The 8,419-nt window shown below is 38.5% G+C and overlaps 1 non-coding gene across 1 annotated transcript; it reads left to right on the plus strand.

The window, feature by feature from the left end:
* The first annotated feature begins 6,697 nt into the window (after positions 1-6,697).
* Positions 6,698-6,804, plus strand: LOC128290782 (small nucleolar RNA R71). The gene has a single exon (XR_008280568.1). It is a non-coding gene; the product is annotated as a small nucleolar RNA R71 (small nucleolar RNA).
* The last annotated feature ends 1,615 nt before the right edge of the window (positions 6,805-8,419 follow it).

The raw sequence follows: 8,419 nt of genomic DNA on the forward strand, positions 1-8,419 counted from the left end.
TCTTTGTTATATCATGGGGATGGTATTTGGCCAAGGTGGATTTTGTGTTAATGCCATTGCATGTTAAATATGAAGCTTATGAATGATACATGTGATGGTGGATTGATGGCTCTTGGACTTTCTTTTTAGTATTTTTGAGTAAGACATTAAGATCTTTGTTTAATCATGACAAAAAATTATGGTGTTGTGATGTATTCGCCATGGTACATCCATAAGTATGATTTATGCTCATTGCATGGAAAGTAAGATTTGTGTTTTGGATTTATGTTCATGTTTAGTTACAATCAACTTGAGATTCGACTCTAGCATATATATATATATATATATATATATGTTTGCACATGATGTATTGGTATGACATATATACTATCTCAAGGTATATATTTTCACATGATGATGTTTGGTTATGAAGTAAATGATTGATGCGTATTGAGTTACAATATGGAATGCGTTAGTTAGTAAAATGTATGCCGCTTATGTGTGGTATTATGTATAATTGGCCTCAACATGGACATGCATATTCGCCACATGAGGGGATTGGTGTGCATGCATTCGGTTAGAGGCAAGCATATTGATGCCTATTCTTGGCTTGGAAAATTCGCTAAGGAGAGTACTAACTAATGTGTTGAATTCGATTCGTGATTTCATACACATGTGACTCTAATGTCTAATGTATATAAGGGCTAAGTACCTTGAGCTTCACTTTGATGTTTGAATGAATTGTATTGAATTGCTTGTTGTGATTAAAATTGTGCATGACCCTTGTGTATTTGAGCTAAAGGATGGCCATATGACCATTTAAACTCCTTGTCATATTCTACCATAAGCTATCATAATGAGATTTTAATAACTTAAATTTGTGTGAATTAGCTCAAGAGCTTAGAGGACCACAGTTAGATAAGGGAAAGGAAAAAGTGATCGAATAGCCGTCGAAATCATTCGACAACATCCGAGGTAAGTCTTCGAGTAATGACCCTACTTGAATTATATTGAAATGATTTGTCATATTATGGCGGACAGCCGAATGTGCGTAGGGACTAAGTTATAAAGTCAATTGAAATCATGCTCTTTGTGTGTGGCTATTGAGCCGAAATTGGAAAGGTTTGATAAATGTTTTGTGTTTGCCTTAGTAACGAGAATGAAATATTGATGTGTCGTGATTATTGATATATGTGTACATGAGCATTTGAATGATACCGGGCTAAGTCCCAAGGCATTTATGCTAGTGATTATATCCGGGCTAAGTCCCAAGGCATTTATGCTAGTGATTATATCCGGCTAAGACCAAGGCATTCGTATGAAGTTGTTATATCGGGCTAAGACCAAGGCATTTGTGCAAGTTACCAAACCGGGTTAAGACCAAGGCAATTGTGCTTGTGGTTATGTCCGGTTAAATTCAAGAAGCTCGGTTGAAGGTGAGCATTTTGGTGCTGTAATAAATTCAATTAATCGCTCGAAAAACCCATACGATAAGGTATGTTTACATGTGCATCGGAAAAGTCGATCCGTTTGAAATAGTATTCGTTCAATCGACTAACGAACTTTCGGCTCTTAGATAGGTTGATACCTTGTGTGTATATGTTGTTGAAGTGTGAAGTAAGTATGATTATGAGAATGTGTATTAATAAAGTGATTCATTTAGCTATGTGAATGTAATACTTTAGTCAAAGCTGATTTCTTTACTTGAGACTTACTAAGCATTAAAATGCTTACCCCGTTGCTTTGGCTCTCTGTTTTATAGATTTTACTCGTTAGCTATCGGATTCGGGATCATCGAAGTCGAAGTCATCCACACTATCAAAGCCACCTTTTTGGTACAAATTTTGGTTGAACTTTGAAATAGCATGTATAGGACTACTTTTTCGTTTGTTGGTCATAGACCCCTTTGATTTTGTATAAATTTGGATAGCCATGCGAAAATGGCTTATATACACTTTGGCATGGTATCATAATCATTTTGTATGTTGTTCATTAAGAGGTATGGAAATGTTTGGAAATGATTAGCCATTGGAATGGTTAATCATGATCATTCCTTGTCCCATGTATGCTAAAAGGGCTAGTTGAATCAAAGAAATTATGAAGTAGGTAAAGGTTACCTTGAAAACAGATGCTGACAGCAGCAGTGATGTGGATGTGAAAAATCACTAAAAATAGTAGGAATGAAATTAAATAGTGAATAAATTATTTAAATGAACCTTGATGAATCTAGTTTCATGTGGAAGAAACGAATCGGTCATATGAGTTATATGTTAAGAGGTATTAAAGTTCTCGTGAAACAGGGCCAGAACGGTTTCTGGATCCCCTGTTCCGACTTTGGAAATTAATTGTAAATTAACTAGAGATAATTAGGAGTCATGCCATATATGTATAGATTCCTCTTTGAGTCTAGTTTCTATAGAAACAAACGGCATCAGTATTGAAGCCCTGTACAGGGAGATATCCAAGTCGTAATGCGTGAAGGTCAGTGTAGTCGATCCCTGTAACAGGGGAGAATTTAACTAATAAAATGTACTAATTGGCCCAACCAAAAATTCTAGAAAAAAATTTGTGGATGAAAATATGAGTCTAATTTCAGGGAAAAATTACGAAACTGATTTTCGAGCCTTGAAACTCAAGATATGATTTTTAAGGCGACAGTGATGCAGTAACCAGCTTGTCTGGAAAATTTTAAATGGACTGTGAAAATGATTAAGTCAAGTTTGTGTGCACCTTGTGTTCGACTCCGGTAACGGACTCGGGTACGGGGTGTTACACCAATGGAGATGATCCCCTTCCTATGCCACTCTGTCTGGTGCTGAATTGCGAGGGTGATGAAATAGGCAAGGTCGATGATGTGCCCTTGCGACATGCACCATAAGAAGTAGACGTCGTGGGTGTTGACGACCCCAGTGCTCTCTCGCCTCCCTATAATCGTGTGAGCTAAAATATCGCGTAAGTACCTTAGGGATGGTGGGAGAACTGATGCCTTGGAGTGGCTAGGATTGTAGGAGGCCGTGCTAGGGGCCAAAGTGTGCTAGCACTTCGAGGGAGAGAAATGTATGTGGCGACTAAGAGCATGTAGTTCATTCTCCTCCTTGAACTCCTCCGTATATAAGCCTAGTGCAGCACCAAACTCTAGGACGCTTAGCTGGCGGATTAATCTGCCTAGGCAAAATTGAATCATTCCGGGATCATCGTAGTTCATCATTACGGTCTGAAGATGGAACGTTGAGCATAGTTCCATCGTGAGCCCAAGGTATATTGGCTTGATAATCCCAAAGAATAGCTCCCAAGGGTCGGTGGTTAGGAAGGCCCGAATCGTATCAGCCATCTGAACTTGTTCTACGGCAGCCCAGTCGATGCAGCAGCCCACAATTAGAGGTCAGGCCCGAAGTATTTGGAAAAGCTCTTCTTGGGGCCCTCGGGGTAACTGCAAGAGGGGGTGATGAATTTTCATGGTTGGACCCGGGGAAGATAACGCTCCCTTCCTCTTTTTCAAGGTCGGTACGATGGTTTCCTTTCCTCTTGAAGACGATATTGTGTACCTACAAGTGGAAACATCAATTGGTCTTTTTGATGAGTGGAAAATGTATAATATATAAAAGGAATACGACTAAATTTGAAAAGGAAAATGCATAAATATATTAGCCACAATTACTAAATTAAAATAATAAGTTCAATGACCCATTTCTTTATGGCATGAGCATGGTGATATATAAAAAAAAATATGGCAAAGAATAGAATGCAAAATACTATATGAATGAAAAGAGATGTCAACGCAATATGCATGATTATTTCAACTATCCTAGCCATGAATATTTACTTCTAACTATTTACATAAAGTGTAGGAATCATGTAATGAGTAAGATTTTAAACATAGAAAGACGATAACTTGTTTGATAAATGAAATTTATGTGATTATCAATATGGAAATAACATGAAAAACATAGATTAATATGATAAATAGCATTACAAATCAGTGAACTAAAAGAAAAAGGAGTAAACAAACGCTAAGGGAAGAGAGTGGGCGTCGAGAATGGAGTTGTAGGCAGCGCACGGGCGTGGTAGGGGGGCCGTGTGGAGTTGCAGCAGCAAGGGTTAGGGTTTTTGAATGGGGAAGAAAGTGAATAGTGCAGGGTATTTATAGATTTTTGGGGCACACGGCCATGGCACACGCCTGTGTTCCCCAATTTCAGCCCGTGTGATTTGCGAATTTTAAATTTGGGCGCGTCTGACATTTAGTACACGCCTATGTTCCTCGTGCATGTGAGTTCACGCGGCCATGTCGCACGGCCGTGTCTAGCTTTGTTCGCTTCTCCCATGCCCTTGTGTGCAATCTCCACGCCTGTGTTAATTTAATAGGTTCGACCACGAGTATTCCACACGAGCTATCGCACGCCTGTGCTGTTTTAACAGGTTCGCCCAAGGTTCGTCCACATGGGCGTGTGGCACGCTCGTGTTGTTTTGGCAGGCTCAACCACGGCCATTTCATACGGCCATGGCATTTAATCGTAGCCCGTGTTAGAGAAATCTTTTACCTTATTTTCACACAGCCTTAAGTACGCCAGTGTGCTTGGCCGTGTCTCTGTGTAAACACCTGTATTCAAGATTTCTATTAGTAAGTTAAGAGTTAAATACCAAAATTTAAAGAAATTAATATTGTTAGTGCTCGGGTTGCCTCCCGAGAAGCACTTATTTATAGTCTAAGCTCGACTTACCTCCCCGTTTGAATAATCATAGTGGTTTGAGGAGTTTATTCTCCTCATTCCTGCTATCAATCTCATCAAAATAAGGTTTTAAACGGGTGTTATTTACCTTAAAAGTGCCGAACTTGGGATGACTCACCTCCACCATACTGAATGGAAAAATACTGAGTACCGTAAGAGGGATTTCCTCATTCGGTGTGGTAGTGACGATGTGGGGATCTGCGGCATTTAATAAGACCTTATCACCAACCTTAAGTTGATTTGGAGAGGTATCGGGCTCTTTTTATCGTAGTTTCAATTTTTCGGGTGTTCTTGGTTTGTGTGTCCGCCATTCATCGAGTTCCTCGATTTGTAGTCTTCGATCTTCATGAATAGGTCCTCTACTATTCCTTGAGAACAACTCGTGTGCTTTCTTCAGACTCATTTTCTGCAAAGTAGGTTGCACCATATTGTTAGTTTTAGTAAGATGGTTTAAATAATTACCTTCAATCCTTGATGTGTTGCCAGAATTACGAGTTTGAAGGGTGATTGTTTCGTCTCCCACCCGGAGTGTGAGTTCACCTGTGCCAACATCAATGATAGTTTTAGCAGTTGCTAAAAAGGGCCTTCCTAGGATTAAGGGAGTGTTGTTATCCTCTTCTATGTCTAGAATAATAAAGTCAATGGGAAATATAAATTTATCGATTTTAACTAACACATCTTCAATAATACCTCTAGGGAATCTTATAGTTTTATCTGCTAATTGAATGCTCATCCTAGTCTGTTTGGGTTTCCCGAGACCTAGTTGCTTAAACATTTTGTATGGCATGACGTTGATACTAGCCCCTAGATTAGCCAATGCATAATTAATATCTAAACTACCAATTAAGCATGGAATAGTAAAGCTCCTTAGGTCTTTTAGTTTGTTGGGTAGTTTATTTTAGAGAATGGCCGAGCAAACTGCGTTCAGTTCCACATGCGACTCCTCGTCCAACTTTCGCTTATTTGCTAAAAGTTACCTTAAAATTTTCATTACGTTTGGCATCTGTGATAGAGCTTCAATAAACCGTAAGTTAATATGTAATTTTTTTAAGAGTTTAAGGAATTTATCGAATTGTTCATATGAGCGGTCTTTCCTTATCGCATTGGGGTATGGCAGACGAGGTTTATATTCTGCAGTCACTGGTTTGTTTTTATTAGATTCTACCTCACATTGACCTTTGCTTACCACAGTTTCTTGCATCGGTTCTGGTCCAAGCTCAACGACTCTTTCATTATCTTGAATATTAATTGTGTTAAGCTGTTCCCTTGGGTTTGGTTCGGTATTACTTGGCAAACTACCTTGTGGTCGTTCGGAGATCAGTTTGGAAAGCTGGCCTATCTGAGTTTCGAGCCCTTTGATCGACGCTTGTTGATTTTTAAGTGATGTCTCAGTGTTTTGAAAATGAGTTTCCGACACTAAAATAAACTTTGATAGCATCTCTTCAAGGTTTGGCTTCTTTTCCTGTTGGTAGGGTGGTTGTTGGTAGCCAGAGGATGTTGTAGTCTTTGATTTCCTTGACCGCTCCATGAGAAATTTGGGTGGTTCCTCCAACCTGCATTATAAGTGTTACTATATGGATTGTTTTGTGGTCGAGGGTAATAGGATTATTACCCATGATATTTAATTGCTCGTTATCCATGTTGTAGCCATAAGGTTGGTATTTCGAATGGTTTGTTCCACCTCCACTTACTTCGCACTGCATTACTTGGTGAACCTGTGAAGAATTGACAAAACAATCAATCTTTTTATTTAAGAGTTCTACCTGGTTAGAAAGCATGGTGACTGAATTGACGTTATAAACGCCGGCTGTTTTCGTTGGCTTTGTCCTCATGACTTGCCACTGATAGTTATTTAGTGACATCTCTTCTATAAACACATAGGCATCTTCAGGTGTTTTATTCTTGATGGTTCCTTGAAATTGCGTCAACCATTTCTTTGAGTCGAAGGATTCAGACCATTGTGAAATGTTTGTACTTGGAGCCAAAGCAGTAACCCATGGTGAGGGTACCTTCTCAGAAGGTCCTTCTATCTCTCCCATGCATCGTAGAGTGTTTCTAAATCCATCTGCACAAAAGAGGAGATATCATTACGTAATTTATCCGTTTTAGCCGGCAGAAAATATTTTAGTAAAAAATTTTCGGTCATTTGTTCCCAAGTAGTAATTGATCCTCGTGGTAACAAGTTCAACCACTGTTTAACTTTATTCCTCAATGAAAAGAGGAACAACCGAAGACGAATGGCATCATCAGAATCGCCATTGATTTTAAATGTATCGCATAGTTCTAAAAAGGTGGCTAAATGAGCATTGGGATCCTCATCCTGCAAACTATCAAACTGAACAAATTGTTGTATCATCTGAATAGTGTTAGGTTTTAATTCAAAAGTATTTGCCGCTACAGCAGGTCTAACTATGCTAGATTCAGTTCCTGTTAAAGAAGGTTTAGCATAATCATACATAATGCGTGGAGCAGGATTTTGATTAACTGTAACACCCCAAACCCGTGACCGTCACCGGATTTGACCACAAGGTGTTACCGGGCTTACTTCCCTTATTTCTCTCTTGGAAATAATTAATTTCATTAAGGCGGTGGCTAACTGCATCACTGTTACCTTAAAAATCATATCTCGAGTTCCAGAACTTGAAAATCAGTTCTGTAAATTTTCCGTGAAACTAGACTCATAATTCCATCTACAAATTTTTTTCTAGAATTTTTGGTCGAGCAAATTAGTACAGTTTATTAGTTAAAATCTCCCCTGTTTCAGGGTTCGACTACACTGACCTTTGCGCACTACGACTTGGATATCTTCCTGTACAGGGCTCCAAAACTTATACCGTTTGTTTCTAAAGAAACTAGACTTACAAAGAAATCTTTAAATATAGAGTATGACTTCTAATTCTCTCTGGTTAATTTATAGTGAATTTTCAAATTCGGAGCAGGGTATCCAGAAACCGTTCTGGCCCTGTTTCACGAAAACCTGATTATCTCTTAAAATCCGACTCATATGACCGTTTTGTTTCTTCCATATGAAAGTAGATTCATCAGGGTTCAATTTCATAATTTATTCACTATTTAATTGTACTTCTACTATTTTTAGTGATTTTTTAATCTCACATCACTGCTGCTGTCAGCATCTGTTACTACGGCAAACAATCCCTATTTCATAATTCCTCCATGACCCAACTAATCATCCATCATTCATATCACAAATTATGACCACCTTATCAAAATTGAGATTTTTAAGACTCATGAATAAGTGTTTTGGAACCAAATCCATCCAACCATATGGGCCATTTTCGCATGGCTAAAGCTTACAACCCAAATTTCAACAAAACAAAATAGCCTATACATGCCAAATGTTCTCCTAAATCGACTAAGAAGACAATACCAAAGATTGCTTGCCGGTGTGATGACTTCGTTGACGGTTCCGAGCACATAAAATAGACGAGTCCACGAGACCTAAAATGGGTGACAAGAAAACACCGAGTGAGTTTATAACTCAGTAAGTCATAAGCACTTTACAATTATCCATTAGCTAAATTCATCACAAAGTGAAACAATGAAACAAGGCTAATTGTTCCATCCATATCGAACTATACCATAGTTCCTTAGACCTTCGGTTCAATCTCGCATCAAGTCATACATTCACATTTCATATTCTATTCAATAAGATATTTGAGTCATTTTTATACACCAACTCATTTTCACCACAA

Source organism: Gossypium arboreum, chromosome 3 (genome assembly GCF_025698485.1).
Source record: "Gossypium arboreum isolate Shixiya-1 chromosome 3, ASM2569848v2, whole genome shotgun sequence".
Lineage (NCBI taxonomy): Eukaryota > Viridiplantae > Streptophyta > Magnoliopsida > Malvales > Malvaceae > Gossypium > Gossypium arboreum.